The sequence below is a fragment of the Somniosus microcephalus genome, chromosome 4 (genome assembly GCF_052327205.1).
Source record: "Somniosus microcephalus isolate GS21.2 chromosome 4, FLI_Smic_1.0, whole genome shotgun sequence".
Lineage (NCBI taxonomy): Eukaryota > Metazoa > Chordata > Chondrichthyes > Squaliformes > Somniosidae > Somniosus > Somniosus microcephalus.
The window spans coordinates 25,271,159-25,296,834 of NC_140990.1; the positions used below are offsets into that span (position 1 = coordinate 25,271,159).

Consider the following 25,676-nt stretch of genomic DNA (forward strand, 5'->3'; position numbering starts at 1 on the left):
CATTCCAAGGGTTTGTGCTCTCTGCTGTGTCAGCTAGGTCCCAGGATCCGAGAATCATTCCAAGGGTTTGTGCACTCTGGTGTGTCAGCTAGGTCCCAGGATCTGAGAATCATTCCAAGGGATTGTGCTCTCTGGTGTGTCAGATATGTCCCAGGATCTGAGAATCATTCCAAGGGTTTGTGCTCTCTGGTGTGTCAGCTAGGTCCCAGGATCTGAGAATCATTCCAAGGGTTTATGCTCTCTGGTGTGTCAGATAGGTCCCAGGGTCTGAGAATCATTCCAAGGGTTTGTGCTCTCTGGTGTGTCAGCTAGGTCCCAGGATCTGAGAATCATTTCAAGGGTTTGTGCTCTCTGGTGTGTCAGATAGGTCCCAGGGTCTGAGAATCATTCCAAGGGTTTGTGCTCTCTGGTGTGTCAGCTAGGTCCCAGGATCTGAGAATCATGCCAAGGGTTTGAGCTCTCTGGTGTGTCAGATATTCCCAGGATCTGAGAATCATTCCAAGGGTTTATGCTCTCTGGTGTGTCAGCTAGCTCCCAGGATCTGAGAATCATTCCAAGGGTTTGTGCACTCTGGTGTGTCAGCTAGGTCCCAGGATCTGCGAATCATTCCAAGGGTTTGCACTCTCTGGTGTGTCAGATTGGTCCCAGGATCTGAGAATCATTCCAAGAGCTTGTGCTCTCTGGTGTGTCAGATAGGTCCCAGGATCTGAGAATCATTCCAAGGGTATGTGCTCTCTGGTGTGTCAGCTAGGTCCCAGGATCTGAGAATCATTCCACAGTTTGTGCTCTCTGGTGTGTCAGATAGGTCCCATGTCTGAGAATCATTCCAAGGGTTTGTGCTCTCTGGTGTGTCAGCAAGTTCCCAGGATTTGAGAATCATTCCAAGGGTTTGTGCTCTCTGGTGTGTCAGATAGGTCCCAGGATCTGAGAATCATTCCAAGGGTTTGTGCTCTCTGGTGTGTCAGATAGGTCACAGGATCTGAGAATCATTCCAAGTGTTTGTGCTCTCTGGTGTGTCAGATAGGTCCCAGGATCTGAGAATCATTCCAAGGGTTTGTGCTCTCTCGTGTGTCAGCTAGGTCACAGGATCTGAGAATCATGCCAAGGGTTTGTGCTCTCTGGTGTGTCAGATATTCCCAGGATCTGAGAATCATTCCAAGGGTTTATGCTCTCTGGTGTGTCAGCTAGCTCCCAGGATCTGAGAATCATTCCAAGGGTTTCTGCACTCTGGTGTGTCAGCTAGGTCCCAGGATCTGAGAATCATTCCAAGGGTTTGTACTCTCTGGTGTGTCAGATTGGTCCCAGGATCTGAGAATCATTCCAAGGGTATGTGCTCTCTGGTGTGTCAGCTAGGTCCCAGGATCTGAGAATCATTCCAAAGGTTTGTGCTCTCTGGTGTGTCAGATAGGTCCCAGGTCTGAGAATCATTCCAAGGGTTTGTGCACTCTGGTGTGTCAGCAAGGTCCCAGGATCTGAGAGTCATTCCAAGGGTTTGTGCTCTCTGGTGTGTCAGATAGGTCCCAGGATCTGAGAATCATACCAAGGGTTTGTGCTCTCTGGTGTGTCAGATAGGTCACAGGATCTGAGAATCATTCCAAGGGTTTGTGCTCTCTGGTGTGTCAGCTAGGTCCCAGGATCTGAGATTCATTCCAAGGGTCTGTGCTCTCTGGTGTGTCAGATAGTTCCCAGGATCTGAGAATCATTCCAAGGGTTTGTGCTCTCTGGTGTGTCAGCTAGGTCGCAGGATCTGAGAATCATTCCAAGGGTTTGTGCACTCTGGTGTGTCAGATAGGTCCCAGGATCTGAGAATCATTCCAAGGGTTTGTGCTCTCTGGTGTGTCAGCTAGGTCCCAGGATCTGAGAATCATTCCAAGGGTTTGTGCTCTCTGGTGTGTCAGATAGGTCCCAGGATCTGAGAATCATTCCAAGGATTTGTGCTCTCTGGTGTGTCAGCTAGGTCCCAGGATCTGAGAATCATTCCAAGGTTTTGTGCTCTCTGGTGTGTCAGATAGTTCCCAGCATCTGAGAATAATTCCAAGTGTTTGTGCTCTCTGTTGTGTCAGATAGGTCCCAGGGTCTGAGAATCATTCCAAGGGTTTGTTCTCTCTGGCGTGTCAGAAAGGTCCAAGGATCTGAGAATCATTCCAAGGGTTTGTGCTCTCTGGTGTGTCAGATAGGTCCCAGGATCTGAGAATCATTCCAAGGGTTTGTGCTCTCTGGTGTATCAGCTAGGTCCCAGGATCTGAGAATCATTCCAAGGGTTTGTGCTCTCTGGGTGTGTCAGATAGGTCCCAGGATCTGAGAATCATTCCAAGGGTATGTGCTCTCTGGTGTGTCAGCTAGGTCCCAGGATCTGAGAATCATTCCAAAGGTTTGTGCTCTCTGGTGTGTCAGATAGGTCCCAGGTCTGAGAATCATTCCAAGGGTTTGTGCTCTCTGGTGTGTCAGCAAGTTCCCAGGATTTGAGAATCATTCCAAGGGTTTGTGCTCTCTGGTGTGTCAGATAGGTCCCAGGATCTGAGAATCATTCCAAGGGTTTGTGCTCTCTGGTGTGTCAGATAGGTCACAGGATCTGAGAATCATTCCAAGTGTTTGTGCTCTCTGGTGTGTCAGATAGGTCCCAGGATCTGAGAATCATTCCAAGGGTTTGTGCTCTCTCGTGTGTCAGCTAGGTCCCAGGATCTGAGAATCATGCCAAGGGTTTGTGCTCTCTGGTGTGTCAGATATTCCCAGGATCTGAGAATCATTCCAAGGGTTTATGCTCTCTGGTGTGTCAGCTAGCTCCCAGGATCTGAGAATCATTCCAAGGGTTTCTGCACTCTGGTGTGTCAGCTAGGTCCCAGGATCTGAGAATCATTCCAAGGGTTTGTACTCTCTGGTGTGTCAGATTGGTCCCAGGATCTGTGAATCATTCCAAGAGCTTGTGATCTCTGGTGTGTCAGATAGGTCCCAGGATCTGAGAATCATTCCAAGGGTATGTGCTCTCTGGTGTGTCAGCTAGGTCCCAGGATCTGAGAATCATTCCAAAGGTTTGTGCTCTCTGGTGTGTCAGATAGGTCCCAGGTCTGAGAATCATTCCAAGGGTTTGTGCACTCTGGTGTGTCAGCAAGGTCCCAGGATCTGAGAATCATTCCAAGGGTTTGTGCTCTCTGGTGTGTCAGATAGGTCACAGGATCTGAGAATCATTCCAAGGGTTTGTGCTCTCTGGTGTGTCAGCTAGGTCCCAGGATCTGAGATTCATTCCAAGGGTCTGTGCTCTCTGGTGTGTCAGATAGTTCCCAGGATCTGAGAATCATTCCAAGGGTTTGTGCTCTCTGGTGTGTCAGCTAGGTCGCAGGATCTGAGAATCATTCCAAGGGTTTGTGCACTCTGGTGTGTCAGATAGGTCCCAGGATCTGAGAATCATTCCAAGGGTTTGTGCTCTCTGGTGTGTCAGCTAGGTCCCAGGATCTGAGAATCATTCCAAGGGTTTGTGCTCTCTGGTGTGTCAGATAGGTCCCAGGATCTGAGAATCATTCCAAGGATTTGTGCTCTCTGGTGTGTCAGCTAGGTCCCAGGATCTGAGAATCATTCCAAGGTTTTGTGCTCTCTGGTGTGTCAGATAGTTCCCAGCATCTGAGAATCATTCCAAGTGTTTGTGCTCTCTGTTGTGTCAGATAGGTCCCAGGGTCTGAGAATCATTCCAAGGGTTTGTGCTCTCTGGCGTGTCAGAAAGGTCCAAGGATCTGAGAATCATTCCAAGGGTTTGTGCTCTCTGGTGTGTCAGATAGGTCCCAGGATCTGAGAATCATTCCAAGGGTTTGTGCTCTCTGGGTGTGTCAGATAGGTCCCAGGATCTGAGAATCATTCCAAGGGTTTGTGCTCTCTGGTGTGTCAGCACGGTCCCAAGGTCTGAGAATCATTCCAAGGGTTTGAGCTCTCTGGTGTGTCAGATAGGTCCCAGGATCTGAGAATCATTCTAAGGGTTTGTGCTCCCTGGTGTGTCAGCTAGGTCCCAGGATCTGAGAATCATTCCAAGGGTTTGTGCTCTCTGGTGTGTCTGATTGGTTCCAGACTCTGAGAATCATTCCAAGGGCTTTAGCTCTCTGGTGTGTCAGATAGGTCCCAAGATCTGAGAAACATTCCAAGGGTTTGTGCTCTCTGGTGTGTCAGATAGGTCCCAGGGTCTGAGAATCATTCCAAGGGTTTGTGCTCTCTGGCGTGTCAGCTCGGTCCCAGGATCAGAGAATCATTCCAAGGGTTTGTGCTCTCTGGTGTGTCAGATAGCTCCCAGGATCTGAGAATCATTCCAAGGGTTTGTGCTCTCTGATGTGTCAGCTAGGTCCCAGGATCTGAGAATCATTCCAAGGGTTTGTGCTCTCTGGTGTGTCAGATATGTCCCAGGATCTGAGAATCATTCCAAGGGTTTGTGCTCTCTGGTGTATCAGCTAGGTCCCAGGATCTGAGAATCATTCCAAGGGTTTGTGCTCTCTGGTGTGTCAGATTGGTTCCAGGCTCTGAGAATCATTCCAAGGGCTTGTGCTCTCTGGTGTGTCAGCTAGGTCCCAGGATCTGAGAATCATACCAAGGGTTTGTGCTCTCTTGTGTGTCAGCTAGATCCCAGCATCTGAGAATCATTCCAAGGGTTTGTGCTCTCTGGTGTGTCAGATTGGTTCCAGACTCTGAGAATCATTCCAAGGGTTTGTGCTCTCTGGTGTGTCAGATTGCTTCCAGACTCTGAGAATCATTCCCAGAGTTATCAAGTGATTTGAAATGAACCTCCATATAACCAATGGGGTTGTGTTTTACCTGTATGGGTATATTATTGTTGGGCATGTTTGTGTCCAACCAGGTTCCATTCATTATAGGTGAGTTGTATTTGGCTATCTATCTCTGATCAGCGGGCTGGAAACAGCTCGTTGCTTTTTTTTGCACAGATTCAACAGATGTTTCCTATAAGTTACATTGTGAGTTCTCGCCCCTCCCTGACGGGGAAATGATTGATTTACCTCACAAACTGTGTGGGAGAGATATGGACTGAGTGTGGGAGGGAGCGAAGTGGAAATTAACTCTTCAACTACTGAATCATTATACAACATCCATCGAAAATATATTTCTTATGGCATGACCATAAAAAATATGACGTTTCCTGTATGACATGTGCAGAACTGAATAAAGTACGATTAGAGCAATGAAAGAGTTTGAGATATTCATCAATAAAAGACAATTCTCCTCTGATTGAAGGCGATGTTCTATTACAATTCTGCAGAAAGCAATGGAAGCTGTGCTGGAATCACATAAACATAGAGAGGCACAGATATAAAGAAGGCAATAACCGATATAACAGTTCTGGATTCCATTGGTAATTTTGTCCTTGACCCCATGACCTACAGTCTGCCGAGTTATTATCCCAGTGATGGAGCCTCTGACCGGGAATTCTAGTTACTCACTGAGGTTTTTGTCTAATTGTCATTGACAGACTTTGTAGTTTAAAATGAAACACGCTCCGGTCCAGCTGTGAGAGACGTACACTTGGCGTCAGAACAGCTGGTCACAGCTGGGTTAAGGTCAGCACTGAATCGAACTGCACGATGGTGACACTCAATAAAAGCATTTAATTAATGAGTTCCCTTTCCTGGTGCAAATTTAAAATGTTGCCTAAAAATAATAATATCCCAAATCTACGACTGTTATTGTTCCTTTAATCGGTTCACTTTAAACGATACTGTTTAATCAGCAGTGTTGAGGATATTTCCATGGTCGGTTGGACAGTAATGTAACTGCGATTAGAAAGGGAGGCAGCGTGATTGAATTCTCACCTAGAGAGCTTGGGGCGGACTGTGCGATCTCCTCACACCCACACAGATCGGTGTAGACCTTAACTTTTACAACTTAGAATTGTTCAAAGTGAAATAAAGTGACAGTCTTCACACAGGTGAACTGAGATCCAGGACCCGATTGAGTCAGGGATGATTGTATTAATTGCGGAGCTGCACATGCACGATGGATGCGATCTGACAATATGTGACATTGTTCCCAAACTTCGCTTTCCCTCCGGGACAAATACCAACTCTTGTGTCCTTTTCCCTTCCATCCCACCATTAGTTGCCGATCGGAAAAAGAAAAACTTGCATTTACGCAGCGCCTGTCTCGACATCAGGATGCCACAAAGCGCTTCACAGCCAATGAAGCATTTTGAAGGCTAATCACTGTTGTGATGCAGGGAACGTGGCGGCCAATTTGCGCACAGCAAGATCCAACTAACAGCAACGTGTTTTAGTGATGTTGGTTGAGGGATAAACATTTGCCAAACACCGGGGAGAATTCCCCCGCTCTTCTTTGAAATAATGCCATGGGATCTTTTACGCCCTCCTGGGAGGAATTGGACACTGAGTAAATGTGGGCTGTTGGTGGGGAATGTAAATCCTCACACTGATTCAATTATAAACTAAAATATGTTTTGGTTCGACCGTATATAATCCCCAACAGTAAATCGGCGATCAAAGTCAAGGTAATTTTGGGGAATGAACACACAACACGGATTATTAATGGTTAATTATATTTTACACAGCTGGGCTCAGACAGGAAACAGGGAGGAGTCAGGCTGCTGCTGGGGGAGGCGTGTAACTCCCAGTCTCCAGCTCCCCCCTTCTCTCTCACACACATGGGGCTCCAGACAGTTTAAATAGCGGGATGGTTCAGCTCCAATTTCACAATCCGGAGGCGTTGCTGTTGTGCCGAGACAAGTTCCCGAGTCAGTTACACCGAGACCGAACGATGGGACTTGCCCCGTGCCTCTGTTTGTTACTGGCTTGCTTCGCCTGTGAGTATTCCTCAGTGCTTTAGTGACACGACAGAAGACAGCTTCAGATATTGTGCTTTCATTTTTATTCATTGATGTGAATGTTCTCCAATGTAATTGCATTTTTTTCATTCACTGATAGATGTCCGGTCCGATATCGTGCTGACCCAGTCGGCTTCTGTGTCGAAGAAGCCCGGAGAATCTCACAAACTGTCCTGTTCAGTGAGTGGGTTCAGTCTGGACAGCTACCACATGCACTGGATTAAACAAGTGCCCGGGAAGGGGCTGGAGTGGCTTCTTGCTTACAGAAGTCCGTCGCATACCAATTATTACGCGCCTGGAGTCGAAGGTCGGATCATCCCTTCAAAAGGCTCTTCCACAACCTATATCCAGATCATTAATCTGAGAATCGAAGACACCGCCGTGTATTACTGTGCAAGAGACCCACAGCGACCCGAACAAGTCCTCGGCTCGTACACAAACCGAACGAGAGCAATTGCAGCAACTTCCATCGAATCCTAGGTCAGTAATGGTGTAAAATATATCAAGAAATGTGTTCCAACCTAGATTGGAAGGGTGTATTTGCTACAGCAATAAACTGGCTAAGAATAAAATACACATTAACTAGGTTTGTATAGTTGAAGACCCATGGTTACTGTTTACAGTGCCTGGGATTGGCAACGAGGATTAAATGACAGCTTTATTATTGTATCTATGGGCATAATTTTGGCCCTGTTCTGCCCTTCTGAGAAAAATTCATCAATAGATTATAATCAAAATCTGTTAAAACCTTCTGTTGGCTGGGTGCTTTTATTTCTGACAGCGTTAATCAGAGAGTGAGTGCAGTATTTGTGCGGGTTTCTATCACTGTGGTACTTCAGTGGGGTCACGGTGCTGTACAGAGCGAGCTCCTCATACAAAAACCCCAGACAGGGAGTTTGCTCACACCTGCGATCACCGCCAAGGCAGGAGCCTTGAAGAAAATGAGGCTTGAATACAAATAATGGGTAGAAGTAATTAGATTTGTAAAATGACCAGCACAAACTGAAATATCTCACTGATGCACTCTTAGGGGAGTCGGTATCAGGGTTTTGGGAGCGCTGTGGAATTTCAGCTCTGTATTTTACAGTTAACAGTCTGCCGGAGTATTTGGCACGGTGTGTCTCACTGTGGTACAGTGGGTGGCACAGCAGTTACTGTCAATACAAAAACCCTCAGCACCAATCGTGTGAGTCTGGGTCAGTGCTCGCTTTCACAATCCAACTGCAGATGCATTGAAGTCCTATTTGTGTCCAGCATTGTCTACTAGCACAGCTTAATATGGATAAACTGTGATAATTAATCATTGATCAGTTGGTGATTTCAATAACTGTTCATGGGCTCCTCTGTGAAATAAAAATCATCAGGGCATTTTATAAAGAGTGAGAAGAATCAATTGACACATTTATCATTTTATGAAGATCCGTTGTGACTTTATTCGTCTCTGGGATGTGAATATTTAAAGTAACGTTGGATTTCTGTCTGTTTTACGCAGAGCCGGTTATTGTGTGACCCAGCCCGGGGAATGTAACACTGTGACATGGACTACTGGGGACAAGGCACCATGGTGACGGTGACTGCAGGTAAGAAACATTCACTCTTTCAGCAACTGTCGTATTTGTGACTTTATTTTGTATTTCTGTTTATTTCAATAATTCATTCATTCACTGAAACTTGGGTTTGGTGAATTCTGTATTGATATTTTTTGCTCTGTTTTATTTGATTCTGCTGAAAAAGGATAATAGATTTAAACAGTTTCTTCAGAAAAAATAGTTTTTGAGGGATTGAGTCCCTGATTGATGTGATTTGGTGTTTATCTGCTGATGAGACTATGCGCCAGGGTTACTTTAAATACCTAACAGTTGTTGAACTGTTTGGCGTTTGTGCAATATTTAATCTCGGTGACATCTAATGGTTGCAGGTTTTCTGACCAAATGTAAACAGTGTATTTAAATGTGTTTGAAATAAGATTGTAGGAAGAAAATAGAAAGGTTTAATGCTCAAAAACAATCTTAAGATATTTAATGTATTTTTGTTTCTGACATTTACATTGTCATCTATTAATCTAACGTTCCCCAGCGGTCATATTCAATACGTGCAATGTTACTTTAATTAATAACTAAATAATTAACTATTTTTATCCTGAATCAGATTTAAATGAATATAAATTAAATTATTATAATGTAGTAATATCACTCAATATTACAACAATATGCTATATTAATATTAATTTATTAAACATTGATCCGTCTACTCACAATTCTGCTGTCATTATTTTATAATTATGTTTATTTCAAAAATTATTTCGTTCAGTGATAGATGGGTTCGCTGGATTCTGTATTGAGATTTTTTTGCAACGTTACTATTGATTCTGCTGAAAGGGTTTATAGAATTAAGCTGCTTCTCCACAAAACGTTCTGTTGCGGGATTCAGCCCCTCAGTGATGTGATTTGCTGTTTATCTGCTGAGGAGAGTGTGGGCCCGGGTTACTTTGAATAAGTAAAGTTTGTGAAACTGTATTGAGTTTCTGCAATGTTTAATCTCAGAATCACAGAAACGCCACAGTGCAGATAGAGGCCATTTCGGCCCATCCAGCCTGCACCGACACATATCCCACCCGATCCCCGTAACCCCTACACCAACACATATCCAACCCTACGTATTTAATCCCCCTAACCCTAAGGGTCAAATTATGATAGCCAATCAACCTAACCCGCACATCTTTGGACTGTGGGAGGAAACCGGAGCACCCGGAGAAAACCCACGCAAACACGGGGAGAATGTGCAAACTCCACACAGACAGTCGCCCGAGGCTGGATTCGAACCCAGGTCTCTGGCGCTGTAAGGCAACAGTGCTAACGACTATGCCATCTCGGTGACATCGAACTGCGGCAGGTTTTCTGATCTATTTAAACTGTTTGAAGATGATTGTAGGCAGACAAGTAGGTTTTATAAATCAAAAATCATTCAAAAATAATTTAGTGCATCTTTTTATTTAAGTGAGAATTGCAGATTCAACTATTAATCTATGGTTTACGGTGCTCACATTTAATATGTGAAATGTTACTGTAATTACCAATTATATAATTAACAATTTGCAGGTTGAAGGAGAGTTAAATTAATATAACTCAAACAATTAGAATGCGGTAATATTGCCCAATATCACTAAATATGTTGTAGTATTAATGTTAATGTATTAAACATTATTCGCCTTCCACAATTCTGCTGAGCACTGGTCACAATTAACCTGAGCAGAACATTTCAGAGTCTGGAGACAATTTCTGATGATGTCTGAAATTATTTTAATAACAGCAGACTGATTCCACCACAGTCTTCAGTTTAATGAGGGTTTGAAATTAATTGTGATCTCCCTGTTTCACACAGATAAATGACAGATTGTATTTATTGTATTAAATTTTGCATGAAATGCGAGATGTAAATTGCAGTTTGTAAATGAAATAAATCTGCCGGGTTATTAAATTCTTACTGTGCAGCGGAAACCATGTTATTCCTTCAATATTATTTGTTGTTTGATAGCGAGACAATTAACACTAAACTGATGTTAAACAGTTTGTAAGGTCATAGGCTGAGCGATGGACGTCGCTGGCAGTCAAAGAATTGTTCATATTATTCTATTCAAATTCAAGGAAGGTGCAGACTGCGTAAGGCTGGTGACAGACAAATAACCCATTGACATTCAAGCAGATTAATTTAATTACAAAAGATTAATATTATTTTGGAATTTAATAACAACATCCTGTCTCCCATAGCTGTGCTTTATACGGGGTAGAATTATAGAGAGTGAACAGATTACATCTGAGAGTTATGTTTAATTCTCATTAATACTAAATTGATCAACAAAATCTCTCCTCCATTTATTTCATTAAATTTCAGTATCGCAGATGGTCTTATTGACTTGTTCTCGTCCAATTTTACACTGATCATTCTGGAACTTATTTTCAATAAATAGCAGAATATATTTAATATTTAATTTACGGGGATTGTGTGAATTACTGTAGTAAAGTATAAAATGTTTGTCTGTGTTATTAAACAGCGGAGGTTCTGTTACTGACTGCAAACTGGCCGGTTGTCTTTTATTTCATGAAAATAGTTTTTTACAGTTAAGATTGAGGACAATGTTTAAACTCGAAAGCCCTGCTTTAGTAAACATACGGTGTTACAGTCCATCGGTAGTTAGTGAGATGTGACCACGGCCAGACTTTCAACTATTTAAAATAGTCCACTCCTGAATCCATCATGTGAGATCCACTCTGAGAAAAGATGGAGTTTATGTTATATCAGAGAGTTCTGAAACACGCAGAGTTTACAAATGTGTAGACAGAGCGGGAATATATTAGAAGCTACGGACCATTTAAAACTATTTAAATGTGATTTGGTTTAAGTAAAAAGAATATATTTGTCTGAATGTGTTTATCTATTAATAATATTCTTCATATTTTAACACTGATAAGTGCCATTTTAATGTAATTGAAACCCTATAAGTTCACAAGTTGCCAGGCAGAAACAGGATTAAAATTAATATTAACTAATCTTATTATAATGCAACGTAACAACAGCTAACATCAATATTAACTTAGAGTTTAATATCGGCGTGAATTTATTAAACATAAATGACGCCCCACAATTGCCTTGCATACTGGACAGGATTACAGTTACTGCAAAATCTCAAGGGTTAGAGGTAATTTTAAATTATGTCTAAAATTAATTTAGACACAATACATGTCTTACTCAGCTGTGCTCAGCTCGAGAAGGTGTCGCCGCAGGTTCTAATGAAATAACTTCGTGTTTTGCCTCGATGATTTTCCAGGTTATACTTAATTATGAAATTATCTGAACCCAGTGGCTAATCGGTCTTCAATGTAAATGTCTCTTGGTTTGTTAAATTCTTACTCTGTCACGGAGTCCCTGTTATATGCAGCAAATTATCCCAGAATGTGAATTATTTCAGTAAACTTGTTTACAGGGAAATAAATCTTACTCGGTTTGTAAGATTGAAGACAGGGATGGAGAAATGGTTGAAGTCGAAGAACGTTTTTCATTTCAAAAAACGTTCAAACTTGAGGGGGTCAGAAATTGACGAGGGAGCAATTAGAAATCAGCTTCACTGAAATTGGCAGATTGCTCGATTGTTGCACTGCTTGTGTCTGTTCTGTTTCTGTGCGCATGCTCACTGTGTGAGAATCAGGAGTCGTGCTGACTGGTTGTAAACCTGTTGGTTTATTCTCTTGCGTTTCCTGGAATACAGTTCGCCTCATTTATTTCAGAAGCTTGTATCTAGAGGGAGCTTTACTCTGTATCTAACCCGTGCTGTACCTGCCCTGGGAGTGTTTGATGGGACAGTGTAGAGGGAGCTTTACTCTGTATCTAACCCGTGCTGTACCTGCCCTGGGAGTGATTGATGGGACAGTGTAGAGGGAGCTTCACTCTGTATCTAACCCGTGCTGTACCTGCCTTGGGAGTGTTTGATGGGAGAGTGTAGAGGGAGCTTTACTCTGTATCTAACCCGTGCTGTACCTGCCCTGGGAGTGATTGATGGGACAGTGTAGAGGGAGCTTTACTCTGTATCTAACCCGTGCTGTACCTGCCGTGGGAGTGTTTGATGGGACAGTGTAGAGGGAGCTTCACTCTGTATCTAACCCGTGCTGTACCTGCCTTGGGAGTGTTTGATGGGAGAGTGTAGAGGGAGCTTTACTCTGTATCTAACCCGTGCTGTACATGTCTTGGGAATGTTTGATGGGACAGTGTAGAGGGAGCTTTACTCTGTATCTAACCCGTGCTGCACCTGCCCTGGGAGTGTTTGATGGGACAGTGTAGAGGGAGCTTTACTCTGTATCTAACACGTGCTGTACCTGTCCTGGGAGTGTTTGATGGGACAGTGCAGAGGGAGCTTTAATCTGTATCTAACCCATGCTGTACCTGCCCTGGGAGTGTTTGATGGGACAGTGTAAAGGGAGCTTTACTCTGTATCTAACACGTTCTTTCCCTGCCCTGGGAGAATTTGATGGGACAGTATAGAGGGAGCTATTCTCTGTATCTAACCCTTGCTGTACCCGCCCTGGGAGTATTTGATGGGACAGTGCAGAGGGCGCTTAACTCTGTATCTATCCCGTGCTTTCCCTGCCCTGGGAGTGATTTGTGGGGGAGTGTACAAGGAAAATGTACACTGTACTTTACCAGTGTTGACTTGGCTAACCTCGGAATCAATCCCTTGCTATACCTGACCATTCGCGTATGACAGGGCTGTGCAGAGGGGGCTTTACTCTGTATTATCGGTACTGTAACAGAGCTGAGAGTGCTTTGTCCCGTGTTGCTCAAGGAACCTTAATGTTCATCCAACTAATAAAGTGTTAGTTCTAGAGCCAGATATATAAGATAAAACTTTCCATTTCTCCGGTGAAAGAACCGCGCATTAAATGAGTTTAACGTTATTGCAAAAAACACTGCCCAATTTTTAATGAATTGATAAACTTTAAACACTTTGAGAATCAGATAATGATTGAATGAGATTGGCCTGATCCTAAGCTCACTTTCAGAACAAACAGTTTCAGGAAATGTCTGTAACGCTCCAGAAAGCAGCGCCTGTTCTGATCTGGTTGGAGGCTGGAAGTTATTTTGAGAATTTAATTGGAGAATGTCGAGACTCCCGCTCCAAATAACCATTATGGGAACCTTATATTTGAAAGCATTATTTCGTTCAATTGTTTTTAAAAAGGGTTTTCCTCATAACCCTCCAATGTGTCCTCTTCAAATACATGCCCAGTTACCTTGTGCATCCCAGAACTTAACAACCCTCTGTTTGAAAAGGGACAAACTTGGGTGAGCTGCAACTATTTTACTGGGTTACAGCACAAGGCTCACAGTCACTGAGCCGCACCTCTGTGAAACATTTAAAGAGAAACAGTCAGCCTGCGATGAGTCGTCATTCACAATAAGCGTTAAGACTCTGTTACGGTAACCGATTGAATCATTTGTGTCAAATTCCTCAGTTCCTTTATTTGAAATATCCTCTTGCATTATTACCAACAATAAAATAGATCTGGTAGAGGTGTTCAACATTATGAAGCGTTTCTTTCCATTAAATCGGGAAGAACTAATCCCACTGAGCCGTGTAGAATCACAGACTCTCAGAGCACAGAAGGGGCCATTCGGCCCGTCTTGCCTGTGCTGGCTCTGAAAGAGTTGTCCAATCAAATCCCAGCTTTTTCCTCGTAACCCTCTAATGTGTCCTGTTCAAATACATGTCCAGTTGCCTTGTGCATTCCAGAATTTAACAACCCTCTGTTTGAAAAATAATTATCCTCATTTCCCCTCTAGTTCTTTTGCCAATTTTATTAAATCTGTGACCTTCAGCTATTGATCTACCCGCTAGAGGAAACCGTTACCCCCTACATGCTCTGACAAATCCTCATACTATTTTGATTACCACTATTACGTCTCTGTAACTTTCACTGCTCTAAGGAACAATCCCAGTTTCTCCAGTCTCTCTGCATAACTAAAGTCTCTCAACCCTGGTATCATCCTGGTCAACCTCCTCTGTACCCTCTCCAAGGCCTTGTCATCCTTCCAAATTGTGATGGTCAGAATTGTATACATTACTCCATCTGATGCCAAACCTGTGATTTGTAAAGGTTTAGCAGGACTTCCTTCTTTCGGTATTCAATGCCCCTCTTACAGTGGCAAGTACCCCACACACTTCCATAACCGCATGGTCAACTTGCCCTGCCACCTTCAAAGATTTGTGAATATGCACCCCAGGTCCCTCTGCTCTTGCACCCCCTCAAAGTGCATCACTTCACACTTATCTGCATTAAATTGTATCAGGCACATGTCTGCCCATTTCACCAGTCTGTCTATGTCCTCCTGAAGTCCGCTGCTATCCTGCTCAAGAGTTACTATGTAGACAGGTTTTGCTTCTTCCGTGAACTTGGATACTGTGCTCCCTATAATCAAGTCCAGGTAATTTTTATATAAAACAGGAAAAGCAATGGTCCTAATACCGACCAAAGGGGACCCCACTACATACTTCTCTCCAGTAAGAAAAACATCCGTCATCACTACTCCCTGCCACCTCTCCCTCAGCCAATTGCGTTCCCAAGTTCCCTCCATTCCTTTAATCCCATGTGCTTCTATTTTCCGAATAAGTATTTATGAGATACCTTATGAAATGCCATTTGAAAGCCTATATGTAGAACGTCTATTGCAACACCATCATCAACCCTCTCTGTTACTTCACACTGTAGACTGCGCTTTCAGTATCTGACCAATAGGCCGCAGGTGTTTGAGTTATCTGCACAAACCAGAAGCCAGAGTTGCCCACATCAGCAGTGAGCACATGAGTTATTGTTTATCCTTCCTGGCATAGAAGCTGCTGATAACGAATCGATTAATAATGTTTAAGGATTGCCAATATTAGATATTTAGAGAAGAAACCTGTCCCGATGTTTAGATTATGTTCGGTACAAACAGCAACAAGAAGTGACTGTAACGACCCAGAAAGCAGCGCCTGTTCTCACTGGTGGGAGGGTGGAAAGTAATTTGGAAAATAAAATGGAGCATTTAAAGAGCATCGTTCCATATAACCAGCTTTGGGAAACATATTTAATTCGGATTATTTAATTGAGTGATTGGGAGGAGGAAAGTCAGGAGACGTCCATTCAGTAGATTGGGATAGAGCACAAGTAACACTGCATCGCTCTTCCTCCCCTTCTGAGAAGGAAAGAAAGAGTCTCGAATCAGTCCAAATTCATCTAAAGCTTGAATCTTATAAAACCAGGCTGTGCAAAAGTTCCCTATTAAAATCGGTGCATTAACTTATTCCTTTCATATTTTAAACGAGACTTCAACCATTTATTGTAAACGTCCTGTATTGTCATGGGAACAGAGAGGATTTAGATGAGGTCTGATAGAGGGGTTTTGGAATTCTGAAAGGTTTATGAAGGGATTCGGGAAACATATTTCCTGGGTCGGTGAGTTGGTGAGTAAATGGCACTGACTGAAAATCAGCAGCAACAGAATGAAGGAGTGGGTATTATTCTACTTTTCTACACAGGGGGGCTGTTGGACATGGGATGTCCTATCAGAAATGGGACTGCACGCAGACTCCATAACAGCTCAATAAAATTGAACATTTGAGAGGAAGATTGGGAATTGGAAGGTTCACGGGATTGGTGGAGAGATCTTTCAGAGGCATGATTGGCCCAATGGCCTCCTTCTGTGCTGTAAAGTTGTATTAATTTATAATTCTGGTCATGCTCTATAAACATGCTGGGATTTGTTTTAAAGGTAATACAACTAGTAGATCTAGCTGTCGGAGTTGTGTGATTAGGAAAACTAACTCCACCGCTATTCAAACAAGACTATCCCCTGAAAACAACAACTTGCATTTATATAGCGCCTTTAACGTAGTAAAATGTCCCAAGACGATTCACAGGAGCGTCAGCAGATACAATCTGACACCGAGCCACATAAGGAGATATCCATTTTATTCTTTAGTATGGTGGGTAGTTACTCTGACAGTTGACCAAAAGCTTGGTCAAAGAGGTAGGTTTTAAGGCAGCATCTTACAATGGAGAGATGACAACACTTTGATATTATGGAATAGCCTGATTCTGTGCTGATAATAAGAGGCTGACAGCAAAAGGATGTAGGGAGGAGCTCAGTGGAGAGAATGAGAAAGAATCTAATGTGAAAGTGTTTGGGGAATGAGGGGATTGTTCCATAACAGGGGATCAAGAGCTGGATACAATATTCCGGCATTCACTCGGTATAAAGGGGCCTCATGGACAGAAGGCCCCCTTCAGAGCCCCTTTCAGACTCCTGACTTTTCTTATGTACAAGACTGGAGTTACATGAAGGCGTTTCACGTCGGTTCTCACAACTCACAGAAACTCAAATACTGATCGAGGCTTTGATCGGCAAATTATGGAATTCGTTCATCCTGTAGTCAGATTTCGAGTTATCTGGTTAGGTTATAAGCACGGATTACAGAGTCTAACTTGTTCAATTGGCCATTCTTTCCCAGTGACACAGTCTCCTCCCACCCTCTACGCCCTGCTCTCCTCCTGTGAACAACCCAACACCGGCGGCCCCGTCACGTACGGCTGTTTAGCGATGGACTACTTCCCGGAAATCACCAGCCTTTCCTGGAGCAAAGATAAAGAGCCGATCACCACTGGTTTGAAGACCTACCCGTCAGTGTTCAACAAGAAGGGAACCTACACCCTGAGCAGCCAGTTAACCATCACCGAGTCAGAGGTGGGGAGCAGCACAATCTACTGCCAGGTTCGACAAAGTGGGTCGGACTGGAGCATCGAAATGCCAGGTTAGTTTTGTGGGATAGAGGGGGGAAACTGTGAGAAGCAGAGAAGTTATGTTCAACTTCTATACAACCTTGGTTAGACCAGACTTAGAGTACTGAGTACAGGTCTGATCTTCATAATCACACTTAGAGTACTGTGTACAGGTCTGGTCTCCATAATCACAATTACTGTACTGTCCATAGTTTTGGTTTCCATTTTATACGAATGATACAGAGGCACTGGAGAATTGCAAAAAAGATTTACAAGGACGATACCAGAAAGAAAAATGGTAACTGTCAAGAATGATTGAACGGGCTTGGGATCTTTTCTCTAGAAAAGAGAAGGATGAGGGGTGACAGAATTGAGGTCTTTAAAATGATGAAGGGGTTTGAAAGGTTAGACGTAGAGACAATATTTCTGCTTGAGGAGGAGCCCGATACTAGGGGCTACAAATATGAGATAAACACTAATAAATCCAATAGGGAATTCAGCAGAAACTTCTTTACCCAGAGAGTGGGTAAAATGTGAAACTCGCTGCCACATGGAATAGTTGAGGCGAATAGCAGAGACGTGTTTCAGGGGAATTTAGATAAGCACACGAGGGAGAAAGGAATAGAAGGTTATTTTGATGGGGGGGATGAAGTAGGGAGAGAGGAGGCTCATGTGGAGCATAAACACCGACCTGTTGGGCCGAGTGGCCTGTGTCTGTGTTGTAGATTCTATGTAAAAAACCGCTTTACAGTTCCTCATTGTTTGGATTGCAACAAATAATCCCAATAAAATGTATTTTCTTGCAGATCGTGTGGTACATCATCCAACTGTGATCCTCACCCTGAGTTCCAGTGAAGAAATCATCATCAGCAGGTCTGCAACCGCCGTGTGTTCAATCATCGATTTCCGCCCAAAGGCAATGACCGTGAATTGGCTGAAGAATGGACAACTCATGGATTCGGGAATCATCACCTCTCCCGCCTTTGAAGTGAACAGGAACTTCTCGGCGACCAGTCGGCTGACATTCACCGCCGGGGAGTGGTTCGCCGGCTCGGTCTATACCTGCCGGGTCTCTCATCAAGGGGCTACCCAAAGCCGAAACATCTCCAGATCAAAGGGTAAGAGGCACAACCCGGAGAAGTCCCAGATCATTCTTAGTGCTGATCTCAGTCAGGACTTTTATTGGAATTAGCAAAAAGCGCAGAACTGTTTCTAATTTCCAATCACACAGTTTGAGTTTCCTTCCGATGTCAGTGCTGACTCAGGGTTCCTCACGGTTCAGGATTTCAGCACTTCGACAAATGTTTCCCTCAGCTGTGATGTCAGACAGTGAGTGAGGTGTCCTTAGTCTCAGGTTTACCCCGAGAAAGCTCTATTTCAAATTTACAATCATACTGTTTGTGTTTTCTTCCAATATAAAATAAAAGAAAGAACTGCCTTTACATAGCGCCTTTCCCGACCTCCGGGTGTCCCGAAGCTCTTTTCCACCAAGGAATACTTCCTGAAATGTGGTCACTGTTGTAATGTAGAAATCGCGGCGGCCAATTTGCAGACAATAAGATTCCACAAACAGCAATGTGATAATGATCAAATAATCTTATTATTTGGTGATGTTTGTTGAGGGATAAGTATTGGCCAGGACACCTGGGAGAACTCCCCTGCTCTTCCTCAAAATGGCACCATGGGATCGTTTTCGTCCAACTGAGAGGGCTGACGGGGCCTCGGTTTAACATCTCCTTCGAAAGACTGCACCTCCGACAGTGCAGCGCTCCCTCAGTACTGCACTGGGAGTGTCAGCTCACATTTTGTGTTTACGTATCTGGAGTGGGACTTGAACCCACGATCTTCTGAATCAGGATTCCTCATGGTTCAGGATTCCATAACCTCGCTAAAGAAGGTTTCCCTCTGCTCTGATGTCAGAGAGTACATGAGGTTTCCTCGGTTTCAGGTTTATCCTGAGTTGTTGAGCATATTCGGAGCGGCAATAGGTATCTGGAACCCTTTACTGGTAACTGTCCAGGGACCCACTGCTAGAAAGGACATCTACCCTATTTAGAGAACTGTGTTCAATTCTGGCACCGCACATCAGGATGGAGATACCGGCTTCAGAGGGTTAAATTATAAGGTGAGGTTGCACAGAATAGGCTTGTATTCCTTTGAGTATAGAAGATTAATGGGAGATCTAATTGAGCTGTTTAAGTTGATAAATGGAATTGATAGGGGAGATAGAGACAAATTATTTCCTCTAGTGCGGGAGTATAGAACAAGGGGCACAACCTTCAATTTAGAACTGTGCCGTTCAGGGGTGATGTCAGGAAGCACTTCACAAAAAGGACAGTGGAAATCTGGAATTCTCTCCCCCCAAATGCTGTTGAGGCTGGGGGTCAATTGAAAATTTCAAAACTGAGATTGACAGATGTTCGTTAGGCAAGGGCATCAAGGGCTACAGAAACAAGGCGGGTAGATGGTGTTGAGGTGTAGATCAGCCATGATCTCATTGAATGGCGGATCAGGCTGGATGAGCTGAATGGCCTACTCCTGTCTTGTTTCCTTCTGACTCTCTCAGCAGACATGTTAAGTGCTCACTAATGACAGAAATGAACAAATTACTTCACATCGGCATTACAAATTATTCTCCACCACAAAGACCCCTTGGAGCTCTATTCTCCCGACCTTTCACTTCTCCTATGACGGGGGCTGCAACTGGTTCCCGCACATTTTCATCACCCCAAACATCGCAACAAGGCACCAGAAAATTAACTTTGTTTCCTGTTGCACCTAAAATCCTGGATTTCATTTGTCACTCGGTTTCAACCAGTGTAATATTCGTGTAGAGCTCCTGACCCTGGGGGCGGAGACATTATAATGAGCGGGAATTCTTTTGGGCACAAAGATCTATAGACGGGCGTAAAGGAGCAAGGGATTTCAGGAAGAGCGCTATTCAGTGCGTAACACAATTGCGCCCGAATTCATTCTCTTTTTACGCCGGGTATTTGCTTCACAGCCCATTACAGGAGGCTTTGGGAGCAAATACACAGCAAATGTTAAAGAGTCTCCCGGAATCGTTGTCAATTCGTTGTCCTTCCAACAACGATGGTGTTTAAGCAACAACGAGAGGTTGATATCTCAAAGGTGACTCATTCTCCCTGAGAGAGTGAAGGCTGAACCTGATTCTAAAAATGAAGCTTTGCTTGACTTTCATTTCTGCTTCACAGATGAGATCCAATGCAACGATCCAAAAATCACTCTTCCACAACCGTCACCCGAACAGGTCTTACTGGAGGTGACGGTGACCTTAACCTGCGTCGTGTCTAATGCTCCTTATGGAGTCAACGTGTCCTGGACCCGAGGAAAGGAGGCGCTGAAATCAGAGATTGCCGTCCAACCCGGAGAGGCTCCCAACAGCGTGATCAGCAACTTAAACATCTCGACACAAGCCTGGCTGAGAGGGGATGAGTTCACCTGCGTGGTGAGCCATCAGGATATGCCAACTCCTATAAGAGATTCCATCCACAATGAAAAAGGTGAGCGGTGAGATTGTAGTAATAAGTGAGACTCTGTGACTATTTCCGGTGCTTGTGCACGGGCCAATTCATTCCATTCAGTGTTTTAATGGACTGCTCTGATAATTCAATGGGTAATTCCACTAACTAAACCCTCTGGGACCAGAGATGATGCACTTAAAGGGAAGCTGGTAAGTACATGAGGGGAAAAGGAATAGAATGATATGTTATTTGGGTTAGATGAAGTAAGGTGGGAGGAGGATCGTGTGGAGCATAAACAGCAGCATTGACCAGTTGGGCTGAATGCTCTGTTTCAATGATGTAAATTCGATATAATTTTCCAGTCCAACTCTTCAAGCTCCCAGAGAGAAGGATGGCACCCCCTCTGCTCCGGGCTGGAAAACCGGACAGGACACAGAGGGGGAAATGGGGACCCTTTAAAATTCAGCGCAAAGCCCATTTCTCCCACATCTAACCGCCGGTTTCACTGTCTCTGGAATTCTCCAGTTTATTGACCTTTATTTTGATTGTTCTGCAGCTAAAGATCTGCGGGAACCGGCCGTGTCTGTCCTCCTGCCCCCGGCAGACGAAGTCTTCGCTCAGAGGTTCGTCACCCTCACCTGCTTAGTGAGAGGTTTCTCCCCCCGAGAGATCTTCGTCAAGTGGACCGTCAATGACAAGCCGGTGAATTCCGGCAACTACAAGAACACCGAGGTGATGGCGGAGAACGGCAGCAGTTCCTTCTTCATGTACAGCCTGTTATCCATTGCAGCGGAGGAGTGGGCCAGCGGCACTTCCTACTCCTGTGTGGTGGGACATGAAGCGATCCCCTTGAAGATCATCAACAGAACGGTTAATAAATCCAGCGGTAAACCCAGTTTTGTCAACATTTCCCTGGTTCTGATGGACACCGTCAATTCTTGTCAATGAGAATCTCTCGATTGCATTTCAGTTCTTGAATAAAACCAATAAAGGCCTTTTCTTCCAATCGTCAGTTACACACACAGCCGCTCAATTAATTTTGTTTCCTATTTTTGCCAAGGGGAGGGCTGTTTATCTGAAGCAGGATATTTGCCGGTCTCGGGCCCAAGGCTTGTACAGCCAGCGCTCCCCGCTCAGATACACCACGGGTTAGAGACAGATTGAAGCTCTTTCATGACAGGATTCCTCAAAGTCACTTCAGCAACTTTCCTCCCGCTGGGGGGAATCAAAAAGTTCCCATTTCAGACAAACAAACGCAGCAGATTTAGATGTCGGTGTCCCTGTTTCACGTGCTGTCCATCTCTTCAGAATTGGGGCCAGTTTTATTTTGTAGCGTCGCACCATCTGGGATCTGAAATAAGGCCACACACGAACCCGAACTGTAACCCCCACCAGAGAGAGGGGAAAGGGTAATTGTTAACCCGCTGTACCTCCCACTCCCCCACCAGAGAGAGGGAAAAGGGCAATTTTTAACCCACTGTACCTGCCACTCTCCACCAGAGAGAGGGAAAAGGGAAATTGTTAACCCACTGTACCTCCCACTCTCCACCAGAGAGAGGGAAAAGGGCAATTGTTAACCCACTGTAACTCCCACTCCCCCACCAGAGAGAGGGGCAAAGGCAATTGTTAAGCCACTGTACCTCCCACTCCCCACCAGAGAGAGGGAAAAGGGCAATTGTTAACCCACTGTAGCCTCACTCCCCTACCTGAGAGAGGGGAAAGGGTAATTGTTAACACACTGTAGCCCCCACTCCACCACCAGAGAGAGGGGAAAGGGCAATTGTTAAGCCACTGTACCTCCCACTCCCCACCAGAGAGAGGGAAAAGGGCAATTGTTAACCCACTGTACCTGCCACTCTCCACCAGAGAAAGGGAAAAGGGCAATTGTTAACCCACTGTAGCCCCACTCCCCTACCAGAGAGAGGGGAAAGGGTAATTGTTAACCCACTGTACCTCTCAATCCCCCACCAGAGAGAGGGGAAAGAGCAATTGTTAACCCACTGTACCTCTCACTCCACCACCAGAGAGAGTGGAAAGGGTAATTGTTAACCCACTGTACCCCCACTCCCCCACCAGAGAGCGGGGAAAGGGCAATTGTTAACCCACTGTGCCTCCCAGTCCCCCACCAGAGGGAGGGGAGAGGGCGATTGTTAACACTCTGTACCCTCCTCCCCCACCAGAGAGAGGGGAAAGAGCAATTGTTAACACACTGTACCCCCACTCCACCACCAGAGGGAGGGGAAAGAGCGATTGCTAACCCACTGTACCCCCACTCCCCCACCAGAGAGAGGGGAAAGGGCAATTGTTAACCCACTGTACCCCCACTCCCCCACCAGTGAGAGGAGTAAGGGCAATTGTTGACCCACTGTACCCCCCACTCCCCCACCAGAGAGTGGGGAAAGGGCAATTGTTAACCCACTGTACCCCCACTCCCCCATCAGAGAGAGGGGAAAGGGCAATTGTTAACCCACTGTACCCCCACTCCCCCACCAGAGAGAGGGGAAAGGGCAATTGTAAACCCACTGTACCCCCACTCCCCCACCAGTGAGAGGAGTAAGGGCAATTGTTGACCCACTGTACCCCCCACTCCCCCACCAGAGAGTGGGGAAAGGGCAATTGTTAACCCACTGTACCTCCCAATCCCCCACCAGAGAGAGGGGAAAGGGCAATTGCTAACCCACTGTACCCCCCACTCCCCCACCAGAGTGAGGGGAAAGGGCAATTGCTAGCCCACTGTACCCCCCACTCCCCCACCAGAGAGAGGGGAAATGGCAATTGTTATCCAATGTACCTCCACTCCCCCACCAGAGAGAGGGGAAAGTACAATTGTTAACACACTGTACCCCCACTCCCCCACCATAGAGAGGCGACAGGGCAATTGTTAACCCACTGTACCCCCACTCCCCCACCATAGAGAGGGGAAAGGGCAATTGTTAACCCTCTGTACACCCGCTCCCCCACCAGAGAGAGAGGGAATGGGTAATTTTTAACCCACTGTACCCCCACTCCCCCACCAGAGAGAGCGGAAAAGGCAATTGTTAACCGACTGTACCTCCCAGTCCCCCAACAGAGAGAGGGGAAAAGGCAATTGTTAACCCACTGTACCCCCACTCCCCCACCAGAGAGAGAGGGGAAAGGGCAATTGTTAACCCAATGTACCCCCACTCCCCCACCAGAGAGAGGGGAGGTGAACCAGTCCCTATTATATGAACTCAATTGCAATCAGTAAAAAGTCAGCTTTAACGTGCAGTCTAAAAACAGTAAAATTGCCGGATGAAAATCATATTGTAAAATGCATATTTATTCAACAACTTAGCTTTAACTAGCGTTTGGGGTAAATCTGTCCCTGTTATTCATAAACTAACAGATTGAGTTTTATTTGTCCAAATCTGAACTGGTGACTGAATCCTCTGCGGATTTCTTATGGTTGTGTCCCTGATGGTTTGAGGCCCATCGGTGGACATCACATTGCGTCTCACAGAGAACACATTTACACAGAGCGCGGAAGAATGCGTGTAAAAGTGAGTGTGTGTGTGTTTATGTGTAAGTGCGTTTAGCGATTTTGTGTAAGTATGTGTGTTTTTTGTAAGTGCACACTTACACATAAACACACACAGACTTACACATACACACACGCATTAACAGATTGACATAGAATATTACACATACCCAGAATATAATACGCACCTTGATTGTCAGACCCAATTATTGGTACTCTCTGAAACTTTGAACAGTAGCGGAAATACACACGTGCACACCCTTAAACAAAACACACACAAACACACGCATTAACACACACAATTACACATGCATAAACTCACACACAACACACACACACTTATATGCAAACACACACAGTTACACATAATCACACACACGCTTCAACCTGAACATACACAAACACTTACACATAACCATAAACATACAGATAAACACACACATGGGCGCACTTACTCAAAAACACACGCACACTTAAACATAAACACACTTACAAATAAACTTACACACAAACACACACACACAATTACAAATAAACACACACACTTATACAATGACTTACACATAAACATACACAAACTTACAAAAATACACGCACACTTACACATAATCACACACTTGCACATAAATGTACATATATAGAATTACACAAACACGCAAACTTACACATCAACACACAGGCACACTTACAGAGCAACACACACATTAACACACAAACACAGGCTAAAACAAAACAAGAGATTGTCATACACGCATACGCAAACACGAATGTGTGCAAAAAACGTCAGGCTATAGAAGAATGTAGATTTAAAATGCACTTTTTGAACGAACACAGTTTCCAACGTAATAACAACAGAAAATGCTGGAAAAACTCAGCAGGTCAGGCAACATCCGTGGAGAGAAATTTGAGTTGACGTTTCGGGTTTGACCCTTCTTCAAAACTGGAACTAGATCGAAGGCAGGGCTGCGATCGGACAAAAGAATAAAAGAACCAAAAGAAGTAAAAGAGATTAGAAGCTAGACGAGATGGTAATAGGCTGGGATTAGGTGTAAAGTGTACTGGCAGGGCAAAAGATAGCTGCCAGGTGTGAGAGAGAAACAAAAGGAAAGGGGGGGGGGAGGAAAGGAGTGGAAAAATATAAGTTTCTCTCCACGGATGTTGCCTGACCTGCTGAGTTTTTCCAGCATTTTCTGTTGTTATTTCGGATTTCCAACATCTGCAGTATTTTGCTATCGTACTACAGTTTCCAACGATTGTTCTGAATGAATAATTATTGATTCCATAACATCTCACATTTCTCTATTCTGGTCCTACACATACACTGAATCATTGTTCTTGTTGGAAACTGATACAAGTTAATTATATTCAGAGCATTGCCATAACAAATAAATAAACAAGTTTATAACTCACATCTCCTCTCTTACCCAGCCCCCTTGACCGTCTCCAAGTAAGTAGCTATCTAAATCTATCGTTAAAATAATCGATATCAATCAGTAAACCTCCCTCAATATTTCATCATGTTATACCTGAACGTTAGATCATACGAAATTGATGCAACATCA

General features: G+C 44.4%; 2 pseudogenes across 1 annotated transcript; both read left to right on the forward strand.

Annotated features, from left to right (window-relative positions):
* LOC147118434 (uncharacterized) overlaps positions 1 to 25,676 on the forward strand; it is a 292,846-nt pseudogene that overhangs the window by 256,851 nt on the left and 10,319 nt on the right.
* LOC147118436 (Ig heavy chain C region, secreted form-like) lies at positions 6,684 to 21,627 on the forward strand (annotated as a pseudogene). The gene is made up of 7 exons (XR_015077909.1): positions 6,684 to 6,802; positions 6,924 to 7,220; positions 8,335 to 8,403; positions 16,863 to 17,162; positions 17,937 to 18,248; positions 20,346 to 20,654; positions 21,172 to 21,627. The product of XR_015077909.1 is annotated as an Ig heavy chain C region, secreted form-like (transcript).